The 24,600-nt window shown below is 35.6% G+C and overlaps 1 protein-coding gene across 2 annotated transcripts in view; it reads left to right on the plus strand.

Annotated features, from left to right (window-relative positions):
- The first annotated feature begins 6,583 nt into the window (after window positions 1-6,583).
- The window catches only part of LOC105385102 (homeotic protein ocelliless), a 47,273-nt gene continuing 29,256 nt past the window's right edge, over window positions 6,584-24,600 (plus strand). For both annotated transcript variants that reach the window (XM_048632259.1, XM_048632260.1), the window contains exon 1: window positions 6,584-6,936. The gene's annotated coding sequence lies outside the window, so the exon portion shown is untranslated. The remainder of the gene's footprint in view (window positions 6,937-24,600) is intronic.

A 24,600-nucleotide genomic window follows, 5' to 3' on the forward strand; every position in this document is an offset into this window, starting at 1 on the left:
AGTTTAAGACAGCTTTGTACCATTTATTACATCCCTCAGAAGAATGCAGCTCATTAAAAACGACAGGCTGGATGCCATCTATCGGACGATTTTAGAACTTTTAAACGTGAAAAGAAAATCTTCCATTCTTTTTATATCGTTCGTCAATGTAGAGTGATCCCCCTGAGCTATAAATAATGCGAGTCTAGTACACACTATGAATTATCTAACTATCCCATCCTGGTTTATAGTGCACCGGGGTATTAAGGAATATTGGTTCACTGTTAAATCTCAAATTCAGTAGTAGAGGTAGTATAATTTTATTGTAGGTTCACATCAGTAAGTTAAATAACATTCAATTTTTGATCTAGAACTAAGTAATGCAAATTGTGATACTTTTACATAATGTATATTTATGTAAATCTATATCTGTGATTTTACTATAATCGCTTTTTCTCATGTTTATCAGCTGCTAGCACAAGCAACCTGACAAATTTAATCAAATGTCATCGGTCCAGAGGGCAAAAGGGCGTCCCACGCTACATTTGTCAATTTCTGATATCTGTAGACTAGGCCTCGACTAAACCACCTAATTTGAATTCGAATAGTCAAATGAAAAGAACTCCAAATGGCTGTTTCTCATATAGGCAGATAATTTTATGAAACCCCGTGTGGCAGTTAAAAGTTCCATACAAAGTATGTTTTAATCAAATCACCCGCTCCAACACGGGTAAGAGTGCTACCGAATTTCAAAGTTATCGGAACAGAAAAAAATAATCCACATTAAATTGGTAATAAATTAAAAATTTCCACCACACATAAAACACACATTTAAAAAAACTGACCACATCCAGGGACGTAGGAATGTCTATGGTATGATCTTTTTTTAAAATATTCAAATCGAATCACCCAAATTAAGTAGCCATAAACGAAATCAGCTTCCAAATTTGAATATTCCATTCGGCCGGGCCGAGCGCACGCTTTTGTGTGAAGTCTCGAGAGGTCGGTCGCATGTAACTATCATATGTTTATCGATATCGATTAATTGGTGTTTTGTATACTCTACCTATCTATAGTAATAAATATTTAAAATTGACAATTTAGCTCTTACGGCTCTTAGAGTATATTGCTACTGAGATGGGATCAGGTTTCTGTGCAGGAAACACACTCATTATCAATACAATGTTATCGATTAAACTAATTTTAGCGCATAAGTATGTAATTATTGGTAGCCTTATAGCTTTGAAGCAAGTAGTAAAACATCAATATCGACAGTTCTTCTCATGCACCGCCGTCCCAACCCTAGTTTTTGTCGCAGCGAAGCGAGCTGCGTTGATAAGGAAACATCTTAAATTAGTTATAAGACGAGAAAAAAAACCGTCTAAAATTTATTTTTTATTTATATTTTTATCACGCTCACAAAACGGGTAGCCGCGCTACCAAACAACCGAACTGATATAAATTATATCATTTTTCACTACTGACGTAAAAAATGGCGTCCATTCTGTTCGGAGTTTGAGAGTTTTGCCGCGTTTTTTATGTGTTTCCGGACGACTGGGATTCCATTGTCGGTTTACCGATCGAATAAAAACTATAATTTCCGAACGCTTATGTTACATTGACTTTTTTATTTGAAATCCTGCAATGTGTCAGTATGAACTCGAAGCGATGGATAGCGAATGAAACGATTTGACGAAATAGTTTTTTTTCTCTGTGACCTTTTAGTCGGTAGGTCTTTTTTGATGCTCGATTGTCACAGAACGGTACCGGATTCTAATATTTATTTTTTTATTGTGGAATTCATAATTTCGTTTCGATACGCTGTTTGATGTTTGTATTTTTTAATTAAAGTTACACACCTATTTTCCTGTTATTAAACTATATTCCTATTTAAAGAAAGTAAGTACTTACTTCACTATTTTATGTAGGTAGTAGTAGGTACCTACTAACTGTTCACCACGTAAATTTATTTATCAAAAATTATACTTAGGCCTTGTTCCACAATGTCTGGTTAGTGGCTACCTGTGAGATAAAATACATGCTGTCACTGTCAAAAAAATAATAACAGAAAGTGACAGCATGTATTTTATCTCACAGGTAGCCACTAACCAGACATTGTGGAACAGGGGCTTAGATTATTAATTTGTAATCACAATTTTAGAATACACAATGAAGACAATAAATAAATTTGATTTTATGACAAATTAGGTGCACCTAAGTATTTAAAATTTTTGAGTATTCCCTTCTTCTGTTCCTCCATACTTCTTTTTATTCTTCATAAGATACATCTTTTAATGTCCACTTACTTGATCCGTTCAATTCTTGGTCAGTAATTACGTTTAATCAAAGTACGTACTTACATATATTTAAATACGTACCTACTTATACTTATTATAGTACTGTAATGTGTGAGATTTCAGCTGACAATTTCCATTTTATTGGAGAATTTACGTCCGAGTAAGAGCGGCTACTTGGACCACCTTAGAGGTAATATTTACAGGAGTTTGAAATGTTGAGTTTTTGGATGCGGTGTATCTATTTCTGATTATGGTATAAATAAGGAAGAGACGACCGAATGGCGTAGTGGTTAGTGACCTGACTACTGAGCCGATGGTCCCGGGTTCGATTCCCGGCTGGGGCAGATATTTGTTTAAACACAGATATTTGTTCTCGGGTCTTGGATGTGCCCGTAAAATGGCAATAGGCCCGCCCCTTATTACATTGGGACTAACATAACACTCTGGCGAAAAGTGGGTGCAGCAATGCACCTCTGCCTACCCCGCAAGGGAGTACATTAGTACAAGGCGTGAGTGCGTGTTTTTTTTTTTTAAGGAAGAACAAATGATTATACGAGAGAATCACAAAGTAAAAATTACGACCGAATAGTGTCGGTGTAGTGGTCAGTGTACCTGAGTGTTACGCCGAAGGTCCTGGGTTTGATTCCGGCTGGGCAAATAGTAGCACAGTCATAAATCTACAGGAATTGGTTTCAGAATAAACATAACTTTGGTTCAACGTTCAATATATATAAAAAAAAAAACTTTTTCGCTAGCCAGCATCACAGACACAGATAGATGTGTAAAGCCGCATCCACACTCTCGGCGGTCCCCAGTCTATAGACTCAAAGACTGCACCACGCATCGACCCACTAATATAAAGATAAACAGCGCGACAAAAATATAATAAATTTATCGGAGCTCGCACCACTGAAAAGTAGAATAAAAAAGTGTTTTATTTTGTCCCATATATTTCCCGTGTGTCGTTTGCCGCGGCAGCCGCTGGTGTATGTGGATGGGACGATACAGGGGGAGTCAAAATATGCAAGTGGCAGTGGCAGTGGGCTGGTCATATCTGCCGAAGAACCGATAACCGTTGGGGAAGACGAGGCTTCGAGTGGAGACCACGAACAGGCAAACGCAACCAATATATCCTTATGTATTTTTTTGGTGATTTCAGTAGCTTTTTTTCAGTCTCACAAACTCGCGGGTCTATAATATACACTCAACAAACGTACAACACCTTCCTTTTTCAGTAGCGACATATGCGGGGGCTAAAAAACTACTTTTAGTTATATCTATAGCTTCTTTATTTCTACGGATCGTCCACTATAAGATCAACTTCATTAGTTGGACAAAGCCTCTGACATCTGCCTACCAAAAGACACCAACTCCACACTGTAACACACTAAAATCACTTTTACTCCACTAATTTAAAAATCAAAATCAGTAATCTCGCATTAAATAAGTTAAGTCGTTTTGGTAATTGTGTATGTGAAATGACATTGGTAATGTTCGATTTTTGAACTGAGTTCAGATTTGAATTTTTAAACATGCGCTGTGGACTCTGTGGTATATACAGCCACCGTTGGCGAGGTAAGTAGTCATTATTCTGACCTACGCATAGTGGTTTAAGCTTTATTTCAGACCCCTGCCTGGTTGCCTGGAAGAGACGAGTCTAGCTGCTAAGCATAAAGTGTTATTTTGTGTTTAGTTAAATTAATAAAGTTCTATTCTATTCATCTTTATCATCACTAAATAATCAATTACTAAAAATGGCCTCAACCTTACAATGCCTCACCTAAGGACTGCCACAATACTCTGTGATATTTAATAGTATGTATATATTCAAGTATATAAGTATGTTTTATGTATTTTATATTACCTATTACTAGGTATAGATTAGGTGTTATAATATTATTTTCCTGTAAGTATAAGTTATGTTTGTAATTTTTTTTTGCACTCGCCCCTTTTCTTATGTATAATTTCTCTTCTCCGAGGTAGTCTGGAAGAAATTACTCTTAGTAATAAGGCCGCCAATTGTACCATCTATGTATGTTGTGTATTTCCTCGTATAATTTCTGTGTTTGTGTGCAATAAAGAATTATCTATCTATCTATCTATCTATCTATCTATCTATCTATCTATCTATCTATCTGTCCTCAGCCTTCCTCATCAAAAACACTGACGGCTACCTGTACAGGGTGTTGCAAAAAGGGCTTACTAAGCTGAAACCTACATGTGCAGCATGGTATGTATATTTAAGCCTCTCTAAGAAATTTTGATTTCATTTTCGGGTTCAGATATACCATGCTGCTCATGTAGGTTACGGCTTAGTATACCCTTTTTGCAACACCCTGTATAAGGTCCTCCGTACAGCAAGATAGAGGGCTTCCCACGCCCCACCATTATCATACAACGTAAAAGTACAATTATCTACTTTTTGTGGAGTGTTTTTAAATCTTAGATCAACCCTTTTTGCTGAATGGCCAAATCTTATAATGGATAAAGCATTGTCTAGTAAATACGTTAAGCAGAAATGTATCTGTTGTGATTTCCAATGATTAGGAAGGCGCCAAACCTTGGCGACAATATTTTAGGGTTCTGTAGGAAAAGGCAATGCGGGAAAGGTCTTTATTTAGACCGATCATAAATAAAAATAATGGTTTAGAACCTCCTCCTTTTTTTGAAGTCGGTTAAAAAGTCTGTTAACGGTACTCTACACCAGTTTTCCAAATTCAGAATTTTGTGTAACTATAGGTAGTCAATAACAGTTCTGACTAGGTAGGTATATGATGTGCCCTAAGTTATGTTTAACAGTATAATTACAAGACACTTGTGTAGGTACCTTGTAAAAAAGCACTGTCTCTTGAATCATCCTCAGGATCAACCTTCAAAGCCAAAGTCAAACATAGTTTAATCGACGAAAACATTTACAATTATTTGTCGATATTCATCTACCAACCATTTCACAAAGGCCCCGTCATATAGCAGTTGCAATTTTGATCACCAGATATCTATAACATAGATTGAATTGCTAATCCCTTATACGGACATAGACAATAACATAACATGCAATAGGAATATCCCAAGTAGCCTTTATGTCCTCAGCCTAACTCTTCCAAATACTAGCGATTAGAAGCAGTCTTTAAAAATAAAAAAGCTTAATTAAACACAGAACCCCGTCTTTTCTATTCCAACTTATTTTTTGCAATCATCTATAGACTCATTATCAATTTCAAAATTCGAATAATTTTAAACAAAAGACAGATTAGGTTGGCTACCAAAACCAAAAAGTTTTGTAACTTTTTAATGTTATAAATATAAAGGTGAGTTCTCACTAATTTCATTTAAGCATTGTATTGGGGGAGGTTTACCAGTCCTTTGTCACCATTATTTCGAGAACAATAGCTGAAAGCCTTAATTACGAGTTTGAGTCTGGGTGGTAATTTTGTCACGTCTTTTTTTGGTTATTTCTCAGAGTTAGTAGGTACGTTGTTTTGTAAGTAACTTTATACAAATTAATTCCTAATTTCTTTATTTATATTAAGATTGATATAGAATTATAGATAATGGCCTACCTAACACTTGCTGATAATTTCGGAATGATACCTACCTAGTTTCCTAAGCTAAAGATGGCATATTATTATTAAGTAGGTCAGATTAATTATAGCGTAGCCTGAAATTTAGTGCTTTCAAAATACCTATAACATTATATAAAAAAGAGTTAGTTCTTCATACAAAAGTAACCTAACTTTTGACTTGATCTTAATTTTTGTAGTTGCATTTTAAATTAAAAAAAAATTGTTTTACTTGATTTAACTTTTAAGGTACACACTCCGCAGCATACTCTTTAACTGGCTAGCAAAAGTTATTTTAATTTTTATCAATTAAGTATTCAATATTAATCTGATTACTTACTACCTGAATACTTACAGGTTATTTTTTAAATAAAAAAAAACGAACGATTATCATCTACCGTAGGTACATTATGTATTTATTAATTTACGCAAATGAAGCAACTGCCGAATTAAATACATATTCATCCATTAATTAACATGCCTGCTTAACTTACAACACAACATTCAGCCAATCATCCGCCTTCATTATAACTACGGGGCACGTGCTAGGTAAATAAACGAAACGAATCCAACAAACACAAATTACTTACACTTACAACAATGGCCAAAAACCACCTTTTCTGCCATTGTCGCTAATTGTTATCTCGCTAACAGGTAAAGGAAAATGTCAACTAGAAAAAAATATTATCGGTAAAATGCTGGTGGAAAAAATTGTGGGCCGCGGCGGGGTGGGCGGCGGGGCGCGGGGAGGGGACCGCTCCGTCAGTATGCGCGCAGCCGCGACAGCGCCCACGTCGCGTAGTGAGTCCGGACCCTAACAATTCGAACAGGACTATTCCAATTTCAAACTCGACAGTCCGCAAGGAGTTTACGGCCTAAAAACAACGAACCTCTTTGCGTCTAAAACGAGAAAAAAGTGATGCGATTTTTTGGCTGCGTTCCAAAATTTTGATTGATTGCAGTTCGTGACAAGTGATTGATATTTAGCGGGTAATTAGCGGGTTTTCAGTGCAATTTCTTAGTTGATGAAGTAAAATTGAAGTTTTTAATGCTGTGCTGCGGTTTTTAGTTGTTGTGGACTTGGATTTTTTGGTTTTACGGTGAGTACCGACCTGTTTTTTTTAATAAAAATTAACTTTGAACGCATACCTAACCTACTGTAAGTTACCTAGACCAGGCTATTTTTACCTAAGTAAATGATAATAAGACGTAGTGTAGGGTATTTCCTTTCCCTTCATACTGAAGGTGAACCACCATCAACCTGGGTGAGGTCGATGACCTGTAAACAAAAGAGCTCATTGATATAAAAAATATACATTTTATAAAACTACCCGCGGGCCTAATATTGCGACGGACAATGATAAACCTAAGTTTTAACCTAAAATCTATAGATTTTTAATATGTCACTGGAAGATAATCGAAAACTTAATAAAATAGTAAAATTACAGTAAGTAAATGAATTATTGTTTAAATGTATTATGTTCAATATTGAGCTTCTAAGCTCAGAATAAAGTTAATTTTAACTTTTAAAATGTACCTATTTAGGCCTACAGAGATACCTAGCACTCAGCGGACTTTTAAGCTTATTTAGTACTACCTAAGTAGGACAAAGCTTAGAAGTTTGTAGGTAAATTACCTACCTATTGTTGTTAATGACTAATTTAATTTCATATAAATGTTTGATATAAAATTGTAGGTGTCTATGGTAAGGTACCTATTTATATTTGCTACTGTGGTGTGTTGTAAGTATACAAAATAGGTACCTAGATACGTACAGTAACTACGATAAATTTAATCGCAATAAATGTAAATGTATAAAACACGGTAAATTTTTGAGTATTTAACAGTAAGTACCTACCTATTAGACTAGTATATTAGTTATGTAGGTATTTTATTTCGGTTTTTAAAGGGAAATTGGGTACACCCTATCCCTTATTATGTGTGGATCAAAATTTGTACTTACCTAATTTTACCAAGTACCTAAGTATTTTTTTTGTACATTAATTACATAATTACCTAATTATTTTTGGTTCCCAACACAAATAAAATATGAGTTATACTTCTTTACCTACCTTTTCGGCTCTAATAACTATACCTACATAGATACTTAATTGATTACTTAAATAAGTTTACAAGAACTTATTTATTTACGGCTTGTTTCACAATATCTAGTATCTGGATAATGAGATAAAAAGAAAAGACATGCTCTCACTGACTAAAACGCAATTACAGAGAGTGCCAGCATGTCTTCTATCACTCAGGTAGCCATTATCCAGACATTGTGAACCTGGACCTGATTATTTTAATATCATAAGGTAACATCTAGGTCATTCGATAGGTCTATCTATTAAAAACATGTATAAGATATACTTCTTGTCACAGTCAACAGTGTATAGTCGTCTGTATCGATCTTATCATAAACATTACTTAATGTTTATGTAAGCAATGAAAAAGTTTAACTTTGCTGCTTAGAAGTAATTTGGTGCTATGTCACTGGAACTTTTTCATTGGAGTGTATTATAGTATGTACTTAAGTAGGTATATGTACTTATTTAAAATTATGTCATAAATATCCATCACAAAATGGTCTAGCATCATGCATTTATACTAAAACACCACCAACATAACTCGACCTGCCTGAAAACGCCTAGTTCTTTGCAATCGTTCCGTCAAAATGCCAACCGGGAGACCAACACTGAATGGCCAATGCACCCTTGTAGAAAACCTAATTTGTAGGGGTTGCAACCTCCATTGTGAGTGTTGCCATATCCGAAAATAGATTATTATTGAATGAGCCCACACGGTTAGATGTGAAATTAATTCTTTTATGTTTCGGACGTGAAAAATAAAGATTTTTTTCACGCGTGTGTAATTTTTTTATTGTTATTTGTTACATGCAATGTGTGTCGTTGTAAATAGAGGGTGCGATGAAGTTTATTTATTTATTTACGACACATAGTGTGTTATAGGTATTAGGTATAAAGTATTATCTTTTACCTGCGCCTATATACACTATTTATTTTAATGTCTAAGTGTACAGTATGGCCGATTCTGAACCAATTTTAAATCAGTGTTAACTTCTTCGTCTTTAAAATAATTATTTGGAAAATGATAGTAGCACAGCTAATCTTAAAAAGTATTCCTTTCGCCTTCTACAACATTGGAGTACATTTAACAGAGCATAAGGATATTGCCAACAAAACACGGTAATATTTTGTCCAAATTTTAAATTAAATTAAATGTTTTGAAAAAATTTGGGTCGTTTGGTTGGTATTTTGTGAGTGGAACTATTTCGTTGCCCGTGAGTGTATTAGCTTAAATTACTCATAACTTTTTTGTATTACGTAGAATTACTAGACATCCTGTAGGTATAGAAGATTCCAATTTGATGGAAATGGCTTCTGTTTAACGCTAAAACATGCGTTATTGCCGTATCAATTCAATTCTGACCAAAATTTCGATTACTATTCATAGGATTCTCTGTTAAATAAATTTTATTTTGAACCCATTACCATATTCGATACAATTTATTGAGCCATAATATCGGTCTGACGAAAACGTTGACAGACATACTGACAAATAACTTCTAAGCATACCTAAAGTATACTTATATCTACTATACATACCTACTACTGTTTGAATAGAATTCTTTCTGTATTTTATACATATAAAATAGCTATAAGTTTATGTTTAACAGTTACATTTCAATATGTTATTTATGTACTGATATATAGGCCGCATTTTTGTACTGATTTTATTTTTACTTACATTTAAATTTTGTCCTTTTTTGTTTTGGGTCCAAATATTTTTTACATATTATATTAAAAAAAACTGTACTTAACTAAACTCCGTATTATAAACACAGTAAGTTTCAGACATATCATTTTAAATTGCCCGCATAAAAACCGGCAAAGGAAACCAAACCACAGAAGAGGCTGCTAGACTTTTTTTCAAAAAACCATTATTTTCTCGAGACAGGGGTGTTCAACATCCGGGCCCCTACTGCAGGGGGCGGGCAGGGGCGGCGAGGGGCGGACCACGCCTCCCAGAGGGTACTTCGAAAATGTGAATTTATGACCCCGAGGCTACATAGCAATCTGTGCCAATTTTGAAGTTATTTTTGAAGAAAGAATAGGTACAATCGTCGCTTCGTATCACGGTTTGTTAAAGCGATGACGTTTACAATAAACTTCAATGAAATTTGTTTATTTTTTGTTATTTTATGGATAAATTATACAGCTAAAATTTTACAGTTTTACACTAAAAATAAACAGTTGAAAGATAATTACCAGTTTTCACTACTTAATTGATAAATAATTAAGTTGTATGAATTTGATAGTTTAACAGCGGCAGCGCTCTGACAATTGCAAAATACACACGCGAGCAATAAAATAGTTCCACTTACAAAATTCCGACTGCCGAATGGCCCAATTTTAAAAAACATTCAATAAATAATTTGATCACAATATATTAACGTTTTTACTTTGTTCTGTCATGCGCTGTTAAATGTACTTATTAATATTGCAGACGGCGTCATTAAGCTAGCCTTATCCGTTTAGGAGTAATTTGGTGCTATTGTAACTGGAACTTTTTCCTTGCTCTCGAGTATTAGCTCTAGATCTAAACTTTATTTAACAACTAGCTGTTCCCGCGAGCTTCGCTTCGCCTTAAAAAGTTTTCCCGTGGGAATTCCGGGATAAAAAGTAGCCTATGTTCTTTCTCAGGGTCTAGACCCTATGTGTACCAAATTTCATTCAAATCCATTCAGTAGTTTTGGCGTGAAAGCGTAACAGACAGACAGACAGACACAGTTACTTTCGCATTTATAATATTAGTTAGGACTATAGCCGGGAGAAGCCGGGGATCGAACCTGGGCCTTCACATAAATCACAATGTCCATAGGTAAGATTAATAACCTCTATCGTAGTTTCGGGCCACTTGCAGAGGGGAAACGGTAGCCTATACCTACCGTCGCTTGTATTATACCTACAGGGTGTACCGCGCCTCATCACATCATCACGACCCATCACGTCCCCACTGCTGGGGCACGGGTCTCCTTCCAATGAAGGAAGGGTTTAGGCCTAGTCCACCACGCTGGCCTAGTGCGGGTTGATGGACCCCAACACAAGCAGCAAGCTTGTGCTGAGAGAGTTGTCGGGTAAGTGGGCAACGGCGACTGTCAGATGTTTTCAAGCTGCCCGAAGGCCTCTGACTAAGCTTAACGACTGCTGCCGAAGCTGCAACCGGGACCCACGGCTTAACGTGCCGTCCGAAGCACGGAAGCGTCCAGAAAAGCACCACTTGAAATTGGTCACCCATCCAATGGCTGACCGTGTCAGTTGTTGCTTAACCTCAGCAATCAGTTACGATCACTGAGGCCCGCTCGACTACGGACGCTTCTTGTACCGCGCCTGAAAGGAAATATTTGCTGAAAATTGTTTTTTTCTTAAGGCGTATGGTCTGGTGCAAAGAAACACTACCAATCTCAAATGGCTTTGTAACTCTGAGAAGGGTCAGGTTTCTTTGTTCCAGACTGTATCCCGATAAAAGGTAAATCATGCACTTTTATTCTAGTTATTAATCCCCTGATGAAAAGTGGGGTGTTTATAACGTGTCTGTCTATAAGTCTGTGGAAGAGTAGCTCCCAAACGGCTGGATTTAGAGGTCATAGAGCTAGGTGATGTTACCCTGAGTGTTCTATGCCATATTTCATCAAAATAGACTTTGCATTTCGGAAGTTCGAAAAAACTCGCATAGTTTTAGTGGCAATTTCTCCATAGTCGGTTATCTAAGCTATCTCCGACCAGGGTTGGTTAATCAATTATACGTCATCTCCATCTCTTCTTGACAGATATGTTAAAAGTCAACCATTAATACCTGGTTATGCTCTAACCGACAATGGAGAAATTGGCACTTAGTGTTGAATTTCAGGACCTTTAAAACGTGGGTCAGGTTATAAAGACATATCTGTTGTATGGTCATCGAACCCGGGACCTACAGCTTGTTCAGTGCAGTTCAACCCCTGCACCGCTCTATCATCAAAAAGATTATCATCCAAGATAATCCGCTCCTCAGACTAGCTAACGAGCCAATTATTTGTAAAAACAACCCTTATTAATGGCAACACTCCATTTAGAGCAACAAAGATTAACATCTTGATAGAGATCTAAATCAAAAGCGATCGAAATCATCCCTAGCACGTCCCAATTTTTTTTTTATTGCTCAATTAAAAAAAAACCTTTAAAAGCTAATATTGGTATTGTACGTATCGGACCAAACGAATTTTCATAAATTTATGCGTCGTCGGCAATGTCGATGATGTGGACGAACTTGTGTGAATTTCTATAGAAAGAATACTGAATGCGATGCGTCCGCTGCGTGCGATGCCGAAAGGTCACCGCCCACCGCTTACCTTAATATATAGTGTCATACTTAGATGAATTATTGGTAGCTACATAAATATTTGTTTTAATTACACCACAGTAATTGAGATAACCTACGCAAACGTTCAGTCCCTAATGATGTCGATGATGATGATGATGATGATGACGATCGCAAAAACACAATTATAATTGTTTTCAAGCTGACCAAAGGCTTGTAACCATCTGCCGAAAGAGCAACCGGGACCCACGGCATCCGAAGCACGGGAGCGCCCAGAAAACAACCACTTCAAAATTGGTTAACTTAAAAATTTGGTGCTTTCAGAATCTCTGATAACTAAAATCCAAATCTAAATAGTGCTTTTCGTATTATAATTATCAATTTGCACAGAGCAAACAACGACGCGATAATCTGTGCAGATAATCTGTGACGCGAAATAATAGGTAGTACTATAAGTACATGTGTAGTCCCCCTTTTGTTTGTTTTGTATGTTTAATGAAATGAGGAGGAAACTCACTCACAACTCTTTATTCATCTTTTATTTCTGGTTGTCTGGAAGAGATTACTTTTAGTAGTAAGTCCACCGATTGTACTATAGGTAGCTATTGTTATTATTATTATTAAGTATGAAACACTTTTGTTTGTTTTATAAACAGTTTTTAATTTTTATCTTTAAACACAAACATAAAGGTGGTTTGTAAAGTCGATGTAGGTTTTTATTTAAATGGGTTGTTGAAGTCATTTGCAGTCGATTGGACCCTTCATCTACAATGCCTTATTAAAAACTTAACCATTTTGAGGATATAGTTTAAATTTAGTTTTTTTGTTTTGTCTAAAGTTGCGCTATGATTGGCTGAATAGTTGTTGAGTTAAACTTAAGTTCTTAGGTAGATTTACTCAAGTAAGTAACTGGGCCATACTTAATACTCAATTGGTTTCTTAAACCCAGTAAACATAAAACTAATCAATATAATAATAGCTACCACTGCCACATGTGTGATATTAGGTAAAGATTGGTAGCTAATCAAAAAAATATTTATCATTATACGCTGATATGATAAGAAGTTGCGATAATTTAATTTTACATTGTTATTTTTAAATCAAATATTTATCAGTTTTAGAACACGCATTAAGTAAGTGATCTTATAGTACTTAGCTATTTTGGCCGGAAGTTGAGTATAGTACCTACGTTATTTTGGAAACATTAGGTCTTATCATTAGGTCTCATCTGCATGATACTAACTTTATAAGAACGCTTATAAATACAGGATGTCCCAAAAGTCAACGTCATGCTTTGGACGGCTGATAGACCAAGTCAGGTGTGACCAGAACATCGTAATATGATTTCATTAATATTTTAACATGTACCTAACTTATAATGACTAATTGAAACCCCCAATATCATAGGTTAAGTGCCAATTTCTCCATAGTCGGTTATCTAACCGACAGGGATTGATTTACAAATTAAACGTCACGTCATCTCCATATAAAATTCATGACAGATGTGTCAAAACTTAACCACTACTCCCTGGTTATGCTCTAACCGACAATTAAGAAATTGGCACTAAAGAGAATAAACCAAATCAATTAGGGCCCATCATAATAAAAACAAAACGGCTATCAGATATCAAGGGCCATCGGCAACGCTAATCAAATGAGCCAAGAGGTCCCGCTGTTCAGCGGAGCCCTAGGGACGGGGGCGAAGCACCCCAGCCTACCTCGTACATCTCTGTTAAAACTATGCAGGTACTCGTATAGTAAGTACAGAAAGAGCCCCCCCTTATGTGAACGGAGAGTAGTTTGTAAAAATTTATATACGTTCATAAAAAAAAAAATATTTATAGACATATATAAAAGACATAATTATGCACTCACGACTGTAATCCCCGAAGGGGTAGTCAGACGTAGCTCACAAGCGAGCCATCCACTTTTCGCAGCACATTTGCACTCACGTGGTGTGATAAGTAGCGAACCATATCGCAGTTTATATATTTATATGATGAATAAAACATTTGACTTTGACTTTAGTAGTTAGTGACTGCTATGCCGAAGGTCCCGGATTTGATTCCCGGCCGCGGCTAGCTAGTTTTTTCCCGTTTATAAAAAAAAAAAAAAAAACACGCACTCACGCCTTGTACTAATGTACTCCCTTGCGGGGTAGGCAGAGGTGCATTGCTGCACCCACTTTTCGCCAGAGTGTTATGTTAGTCCCAATGTAATAGGGGGCGGGCCTATTGCCATTTTTCGGGCACATCCAAGACCCGAGAACAAATATCTGTGTTTAAACAAATATCTGCCCCAGCCGGGAATCGAACCCGGGACCATCGGCTCAGTAGTCAGGTTTCCCGTTTATGTGTACTTTATACTTAATAACCTGTATAATATGTACCTTATCTTATAGATAAAGATAAGGTTAAAGATATAAACTCTTTATTCGGTATCCAGCACCACACACCAAAAAATAATAATAACATACCTACACAAAAAAAAATTAAAAGTAAAACAAACAAAAGTACATTAAGAATAATAAAAATATATATATTGTCAGTATCAATTTGTATCCTACTGAAAAATATGGGTGTTATGATTGTGATACTTCTGTATGGCTGTCTGTTGAGACCGCGACTAGGTAAACGTAGTGTAGGACGCCCTCTGGCTTTATGGGGTGACGACTTGCGAAAGGTGGTTGCTGGTAATGATTGGTTGTGCAGAGCTGTAGATCGCATCCAGTGGCGTGTGTCGGGAGAGACCTACGTCCAGCAGTGGACTGCTGTAGGCTGAAGATGAAGAAGCACCTACAAGGTTATTTTGAGGTGTTTTTTAATAATATTTTCGTTGATGTAACCTGCGTATCAGTTTTATGGAAACTTTTATTTAACTTTCATCGTCATCATTTATGTTCGTCTTCCATAGTTTTACAGCCTCAATAAACCCATTATATTAGCATCATCTCTCCTTCCATTGTATCCGAATGCAACCTCTTTTCTTTCACCCCATGCATCGCGCCAAAACACCGGTTAGGCCAGAGACAATAGTAAGTTTTTTTTTAAACAGACACGACAAAAGGCGTTCAGTAGCCAGCCAGCGGGAGGGCAAAGGCGTGGCCAAATGATGATAGTTAGCAGGGCAACACATAAACATACTGGCTGAACATCTGCCAGTTCAGGCAATAAAGAAAAAATATAACATTCGAATTTAGAAATGTGGGATAGGGGCGTCGGTGACGCTAATTTCTATGAAGATTGATGTTATCTGATTTTGCATCGGTTTTTTTGTTTGTGTTTATTTTCGGTTTCGGTTTGTAGTATCGGTTGAAGTGCGGTTTTTTACGTACATTTTGGCTTTTTGGACCATCGTTTTTCGATAAGTAGTTATAGATTTCTCTAAATATATAAAATTCTGAATACTCTTAGATAAGGTTATTCTGTCTTACGATGCTTGGACCTTTTCCCACCACGCTGATCCACTGCGGGTTGTTGAATTGTAATACATCTAGATGTGCAGGTTTCCTTGCGATGCTTTCCTTCATCGTTATAGGGATATATTAAACATAAATATCAAACATAGTTATATCATAATACAGGACCCTGTATTAGTGTGATTTTCGACGTGAACCATAATAATAACTCAAATCTATGTAACAAAACATGCATGCAATGTGAATCGATATTATTATTATATATACTTACTGAAGTCTGTTACCCAATAAATTTCTTATTTCTTATAAATAAATAGGACAGAACTCATTGATACTCTGTATGTTAGTAGTCTCGGTCGAGATTCGAACTCGCACCTCCATCCTCACAAGCCTGACCTACCAACGCTCTGTAGTTAGATATCTATTACCAACTTTTACATTTATAAATAAAAACCGGTTGTACTAACAAACTTAAGCATTCACAAGATACAAGATACGCGTAACCCAGTGGTCTAAGCGCAGCCTCGCTTTCCATACAAAGACACTTGCTGACTCATACACTATTGTATGGGACTTGTCCAATTAACTCTACGTGTATGTACGCTGGAGGATTGCCTAATGACGTTTGAATTAAAGTAAAAAAAGAGCGTAATGTTTGTGAGAATGTGATGTGATGGTTTGTGGTGAAAATTGGTATTTGATGGAAATGTGGCGTGGGACGCCCTGTGGAATACTGCTGGGGAAATACACTCACGGGCAATGAAAAGGTTCCACTGAGAAAAATAAAAATTACTCCTAAATGAAAAAAGTTAGCTTTATGGCGCCTTCTGCAACATTAGAGTACATTTAACAGAGCATCAGGACCAGCTAACAACAATTATATTTTGACTTTTTTTTTTATTAAATCTTAGAAAAAAATGGGGTGGTGGAAAAAATTTTGTGAGTGGAACTATTTCATTGCCCGTGAGTGTATTTCCCTTATACTTAGGTAAATTCTTTATCCCACATTAAGCTTAATATTACATAAACGCACGACATATAAAAGACAGACGAAGATGAAGAAGTTTGTGATACGAGTAGCATAATTATCATAGTGATCGGATATTCTGATGTAACATATATTTGCCAGAAGTTATTTTATTTGTGTACTGTTAAGTCAATAAAGTAGTACTATATTATTTTATTATGAGATGCACTTTAAAGTAAATAAGTAAAGTAACGTAAGTCATGGGTAAGTAGATCGTATGCTGTAAGGATAAAAAATACTAAATAAATTGCTTCTCCATACAAAGTAGATAGGACTGTATATATGTATAAGTAGCTAGCTGCATTCATTGTATAAATACCTCTTGAATGGAACAAATCAAAATCGGAAATATCAAGCAAAAATCTTAATTCTACAACGAAAATCTACTAATCCGCCAATTTAAAGGGAATTACGCTTGTTTGTCGAAAATCAACAACTCGCATTATCTCTCTTAACGATAAATAATAATCGATAATACTTATCGATAATTACTCGTTTCGATACGAACGTATTTAGAAATTTTGTTCGATAAGAAAATGTCAGTTTTTGGCGATAACATCTCGATTGATCACCTTCGACTATCGTTGGGCGATGCAATAACTGGGTTTGTCCTAAAAACTTAAATTTGAATTATTTAGCACGTAAATAATTAAATAAATAATAAGAATAAATAAATATGTGGGGACATCTCACACACCATCCGACCCCAAGCTAGGCAGAACCTGTGTTATGGGTGTCGGACAGAATAGAATAGAATAGAATAGAATAGAATATTGCTTTATTGAACACCACATAAATCAGACATACAAAAAAATATAGACTAGAACTAATGTACAATAGGCGGCCTTATCGCTGAGGGCGATCTCTTACAGGCAACCTTATATATAGCGGAAACAAAGTGACAATTTAGAGGGCGGACAGCTGATATATCTACATATATACATAGATAGATACATACTATATATAAATATCGTATATATAAAGTACGCTTCGAATGGCATTGAAAGGAATACCCGTATGAATTCCTGGATTCCTGGAAAGGAAGCTGTGTATATCTACTTCTTCTTCTTGTAGTGCCTCTCCATCATTGGAGGTTGGCAGTCTGCTCTTTGCAGCGCTCTCTATTCCTGGCTAGTTTAAATATTTCTTCCACGGTTTTTACACCGGTCCACTCTTTGATGTTGCACAGCCACGTCAATTTTCTCCTTCCAGGCCTTCTCTTTCCTTCTACTTGCCCATTATTATACTAGGTAGCAGCTGGTATCGCGTATACCTACTAACATCGTTTAAAGTGAAAACTTTCATACAAATTGTCTTGTCTCCCAGTTTATTTGCAAAGTAGGCAACATATTAAAAAATACGATGAGTACCGATTGTGGTGGACCTTGAAAGTTAGGCAATTTCGTAAATTATTTAGTACACTTGACCCTATTTGAACATAAATATTCTTCCACCCAAAGGTTGTCTTGAAAAAATCGCTTTTAGTGATAACACCGCCTTTATATACCTATGTGTTTGTATATACTTAAGCTTTATAAATTCTGTACTTGTGTACAAAAATAAAGAATATTCTATCTATCTATCTATCTAAATTGCTGAAAATGCAAAGAAACACGAATTATATCACTTTAAGCGATAAGGCCGCCATTTTTGTACATATATGTTAGTATTTAAGTTATGTAAGTTTATTTCATGTGTGTGTGTGCAAATAAAGAATATTCTATCTATCTATATCACCAAAAAACTACCTAGCACTGTAAAGATTATGTTTATTACTTTCCATCCTGAGACCGGTAGGAAGAAAGTTTTGTTATTAGAAAACTTCCGTCCGATTTCCCTTAAACAGTTCCATTGTTTTATTCTCAAGTTCGATCGACAGATTGGGAAACTTAATGAAATATTCAGAGGAAATTATTTAGTTTACCGGCTAATAAGGGTAATTATTCGGTTTACTAAACAATTTACAAGTTAATTTAATCTGAGATTACCAGAACAAACACAGACAGAAACAACACAGAAATAAGTTTAAGTTTAAACATAAAATTATGACTAGGTATCATTTGATTTATACATACACTCACGGAAATTTAATAGGAATTTTTAACTTTCTACCCAAGTACCTAGGTACCTAAAGTTTTGTTTTTTTTTTGTATGTAATTTTTGTTCTAGGTGCAAATAAAGTGTATTATATTGTAAACAAACATGTCTTGCAACAATTCAACCAATCACAGCTCTTCCGTTATGAAACCGGCAGTTATATATAATAAGTTTATAGTTATATATAATAAGTTAAGTTGGCGAACTAATTTAGTGAAAGTTTTCGTCCTTGGAATTTGTTTTTCCGGGTTCGAAGTTATTTCCGATTACATCAAATTTAATATTGATATTGGGAAATTCTGATTTCAGAATATTTAATATTCTGTTGCTATGCTCTTCAGAATGATTTGGAACATTTCTTAAAAAGCTATAGGTACATTATACAAAGAGTCCCATAAGTCAACGTTATTCTGATATAGGATGTGGTACAAATCGTGGTTCTAAGCAACTTTTATTCCAGGAAAATTTACGAAATCAGTGATCGTAAATTATCATTGGAAATTTTTAGTTTTTTTTTTAGTTTTTCTAGGCGCTTCCGTGATATATCTTCCTTTCATTCATCCCGCAACTTATTATCATCATCATCAGCATCTACGTCCAGTAGTGGACTGTTAGCAGTCCCAAAGCACGCCACTGGCTGCCATCTATAGCTATCCGCATCCAATCATTAACCAGCAGCTTTCGCAATTCGTCACCTCATCTAGGTATCTAGCCGGAGGGCGTCCCACACTACGTTTATCGCTTCTTCGACAGATGTGACCAGCCCACTGTCACTTAAGCTTACTAACTTTTATTAACTAATTTCAAATAGCTGATACACAGGTAGGTTGTCCTCACCTATCACAATTACACTCACGGGCAATGAAAAGGTTCCACTTAGAAAAGCACCAAATTACTCCTAAACTGAAAAGGCTAGCTTAATGACGCCTTCTGCAATATTGAAGTACATTTAAGAGAGCATCAGGATATTACCAATTAAAACGGCAATATTTTGTTCGATTTTAAATTAAATGTTTTGAAAAATTGGGGTGGTTTGGTGTCGGTATTTTGTGAGTGGAACTATTTCATTGCCCGTGAGTGTATAACACCCCGTTTCGGCCGCGTGCACTAGTTTCCTTTACACTACCCACACAATCGCGCAATATATTTGTTTCAATCACGTTCGTTAAAACGCATTCATTCTATAGAATGTGGTGTTGCCAGCAAAAACACCTTTTGTGTGACTTTATTTTATTAAGTCACGTAGGTTACTGCACTGCACACCTACTAGTAACATTAATTTTGGCAAAGTTTTTTTTCTTTATTGTTACCTGCCTGTGCGGTCGATTGGGAATATTAAATAATAGGTATGTCTGAGTATTAATAATAGGAAAAAATATAAAATAAACTTAACAATACTGAAAAAATAAATATACTTACTGTTTCTTTTTAAGTGTTTAAAAGTTTTTTCAATTAAAGTTCAATTTTAACTCTCTGTATATACCTATTACCTACCTACTCATAGGTAATTTTATACCAATCCTAACTAATATTGTAAATGCGAAAGTAGCTGTGTCTGTCTGTCTGTCTGTTACTCTTTCACGCCAAAACTACAGAACGGATTTGAATGAAATTTGGTATACATACGGTCTAGACCCTGGGAAAGAACATAGGCTACTTTTTATCCCGGAATTTCCACGGGAAAGCTTTTTAAGGCGAAGCGAAGCTCGCGAGATCAGCTAGTTTTAGATAAATGTAAAAACAAAACATAGGTGTCCTATAAATCCTCGTGAACTTACCTACGTAACTGACTTATTTTGTAGTAGGAAGTAAATAAATAGTCTAATATACTTATGTCTTATTCGCTGTTAAACATCCAACATTTATTTCTAGATTCCTGCTAGTTTCACAAACTTATACTTATCGTAAAAACTACAACCTACGTTCCTTACATAAATAACTTTGGACGTCAATATTCAGTCTAATAAAAATCTAGCTACTTAGACTTCCGTAGACTTTCATAACTTACAGTTGAACAAACAAACATATACCCGCCTTCCTCTAACCTATGACGTCTGTGTTTACATCTCTCTCGCCCACTTGTTTACGCTTTAAGCCACGCCTAGCCATAAACAAACTGTACCCACAATTATTCTTTAAGCCATGTGACTCTTGTTGTAAGTCGCGTAAAGGCTATTTTCGAACGCTCAGCCGGTACGGGTAAGTTGGCCAAATGTTGCCCCTTTAAGCGCGTCTGTCTCGTTCTGGCTTAGTACAGGATTCTAATATCTCTTTCACTCTGAAGATATCGATTTTCTGTGTTTACTCGGGTGAATTCCGTCGGTATTAAGTTTGCACGAATCGCTGCCACTGCGTTCGGTACTAATAAAATGACGGTAGATTTCGTTTGGTCGGGTTATATTTTTATGTAAGAATTTTATTATTAACAACCACTGTTTATTTATTGCTGGCAAGTCATTTTGCTTTCAGTAGCAGTAGGTACTAATATTCATTCCTGAAACAGTACTTCAGTACCTTATTTTTATGTTTTATACGAATTTATTAAGTAAGTCGGTAAATCTTTTCGCTCATGCCAATGTATTCCACCCGATGATATTATTTTTAAAAAATGACCCATCTAAATAACCAAATATTAGCTATTTTGTCACAAAAACAAAAAAAAAAACCTAATAATCAGCCAATCACTTATCTCACAATAAAATCAACGCTACCAACTATCGTAACTTAATACTCATTCATGAAATTAATTTTCTCAACACAATAGGCCACGTGGCCCCCCTTTTACTTAACGGAGGGGGCGTAGTAAATAATAAATTGAAAGTGTGCGGTCTCGAATTGGTGTTGCCATTTGTAAAAAGGGAATCCTTATGGGCCGTGTTATGGGAATTAGAGATTTAATCTTCTCTGGTCTACACGTCTAGTATAGGTTTGATAGTTTGACGAAAACTATAAAAGTTTACGTTTTCTCGCATACAAAGTGGTGCCTCTAGCGGAAACTATTGTGAAACTATTGACAGATAATGTATGCAGATGACAGAAAAAACCGAAACTTCTTTCGTTTTCTTTAATTGCACAACTTGTAATAGAGGCCCTGTAGTTTTTGGACCACTGCAAAAGAAGTGGGTTAATTATTAGATTCAAATGTGTGTGTATGTCTTAGATGCTCTAGATTATGGCTACGGAGTACAGAATTGAAATGGTTTCAGGGAAATAAAAGTGTATTTCTCAAAGATTTTGAAAAAAAAACAGCCATTTAGGTAATGACTGTACTGTACATAATCAAGATAATCTATTATTATTATGTAACATAATTCAACTCTGTAGTCTTTAAATCGAACACCAAAATTAATTACTTATATTACGAAAAATCCCGATCTTACTCCTACCACCTAACCAACACACGTCAAACCTACTACACTCCGGCTTTCCGCCAAAAAATCCTCCTAAGATCAAACAATCGCCGACTACCCTTCGACCGCGCACTCCTATTTGCACAACACTAGTGCCCATTACCTCCAGTCTCCCTAGAGGCCCATCCCTATCATTATTATTTCATTATTATTTATACGCAGCATTTGCGAAGCCCTAATGAGGTATCGAGTTGCGTCCACGGGGAATACGGGCCATTTTGTACCGTTTAGTTCACGGTAGCTGTGGTTTAATTACGATTTGGCGTGGCGGAAAAGTTTTTAGCGTTTAGATTTTTAATATATTAAAGAAGAGGGGCATTATTTTTCTAAGAGTGGTATTTTTTTTTTGGCCCAGACTGTAAGTAAATAAAAAAACATAGGTAGTTTTGTAGTAACACCTGATAAAAAAGTATGTGCCTTAATTTTATTTAAAGGGTGAAATTTAACTTTTGAAAAAGGTGAAATTTTTTCACCCTTCAAATTAAGGCACATATTTTTTTATCAGGTGTGAATCATTCCTTAGAACAATCTCTATACTTACTTACCTACTGTGCCTAATGCCAAACCAATAACCTGCTACTTACATTATCATCATCTACTATGCCATACGCATCCATCTTAATGGCACAGTATAAGTTTAAGTGGTAAGAGCGCCTACCCTAATTAAGTTACAAATTGTTAAGTAATTTAATTATTCTTGTTGGTGTACAAATAAAGAGTAATCTATCTATCTATCTATATTTATTACCCACACTACAGTCTGCACATTCACCTTTTAAATCTTAAATCTGCAAAACTCAAAATCGTTTCCACGTCACATTTAAACGAGAATATCTCTATTTGTTATTTGTTCCGATGTTACAAGTCCGAAGCATCATCTTGTATTGTCCGCCATGACAGTTTGTTTAGCAGTGTTGCCCTAACAGAAAAAAATATTCGATACAAAAACAGTTCCATTCACAATTTTAGATTCACCCGCCTGTTATGCCGTCAGGTGTGCATCCTATGAATTGGGATTGTATATTTGTTTATTAAAAATGTTATCTTCCGTTAATAGCTGGGGCTACACGGTTCACGTCTGAATATCAAAGCTTTGAAAGTAAATACTTACCGATCCTAAAATTTTATATCAGATTTAAGTATATTTTATAGAATAGAATACTCTTTATTTCGCACTATTAAAGTAAATATTACAACTTTTAAATAAAATGGTACAAAAAGGTAGTCTTATTGCTTAAGCAGTCTCCACCAACCTATGGATGGAAGAGACAATTTTAACATCATATAATAATATTATTCTTGAGTTTCTTACAAAGTTTTACAACAGTTAGTTATGTTCGGACCTCGCACAAATTATGTAAGTACTATTATACGCAAATACAAGGTAACATAAACACATCAAACGGTTTCATTCGTATAAAGATATCACTGGAAATACTTTAAAAAGTCAATAATTTTTCTTTCTTTCGTCGGTACAATAGGTGCAAATGTACTGAGTAGTTAGGGTTATGAATGAAACTTTCAGTGTAAAAAAATTAAATTAAATGGCAATCACGTCTGAAATCCTACGTTTTCCTGACAAGTCACGTGACATCTAGGTATGGTTTTAATTTACTTACTTTGTTCACACCTGAGTGTAATGGAACACGCCAATGTATGGGAAAATTGTAATTAAGTAATTATTACGTTCCTTCGATAACATGGCGACCGAATGGCGTAGTGGTTAGTGACCCTGACTACTGAGCCGAAGGTCCCGGGTTCGATTCCCGGCTGGGGCAGTTATTTGTTTAAAAACAGATATTTGTTCTCGGGTCTTGGGTGTGGATATTTATATTTAGTATCTATCTATCTATGTATTTGTGTAGATATATCAGCTGTCCGATACCCATAACACAGGTTCTACCTAGCTTGGGGTCGGATGGCCGTGTGTGAGATGTCCCCACTTATTATTATTATTATTACATCGCAAGAATAATTAAAGCGTGCTTGTAAGTTACCAGCGCAAACTTACTGGTTTTTGTTAATTTTAATTACCTGTTTACTAATTCAGAATTTATTAAAAGTACTTAACTTATCGTAGCTATGTTGATGTGCATCAAAGCATGTAGTTTTAGGTGGCTATCGTATTTTAACAGAGTAAAATATGAAAAAATATACAATAAATGTGTCTGTGAAACCATAAAATCAACTGGACTTATGATAATGTATGTTAATACATTACAGAAGATCAATAAAGCTGCGGATTTGAATAACTCATACAAAAAAAAATTACCCTGTCAGTTGAGAGGTGACCTTGACTTATTTAATGAAAATTGGTTGACAAAAACACCAAATAGGATGGTAGGTACAGTCGGAGGCAGAGAAACCTGACCCCTCTCCGTAGCATTATTGTTACATTAGTCACTCTGTACTTAAATTACCATCAAATAAC

The sequence above is a fragment of the Plutella xylostella genome, chromosome 31 (assembly GCF_932276165.1).
Source record: "Plutella xylostella chromosome 31, ilPluXylo3.1, whole genome shotgun sequence".
In the NCBI taxonomy this organism is placed as follows: domain Eukaryota; kingdom Metazoa; phylum Arthropoda; class Insecta; order Lepidoptera; family Plutellidae; genus Plutella; species Plutella xylostella.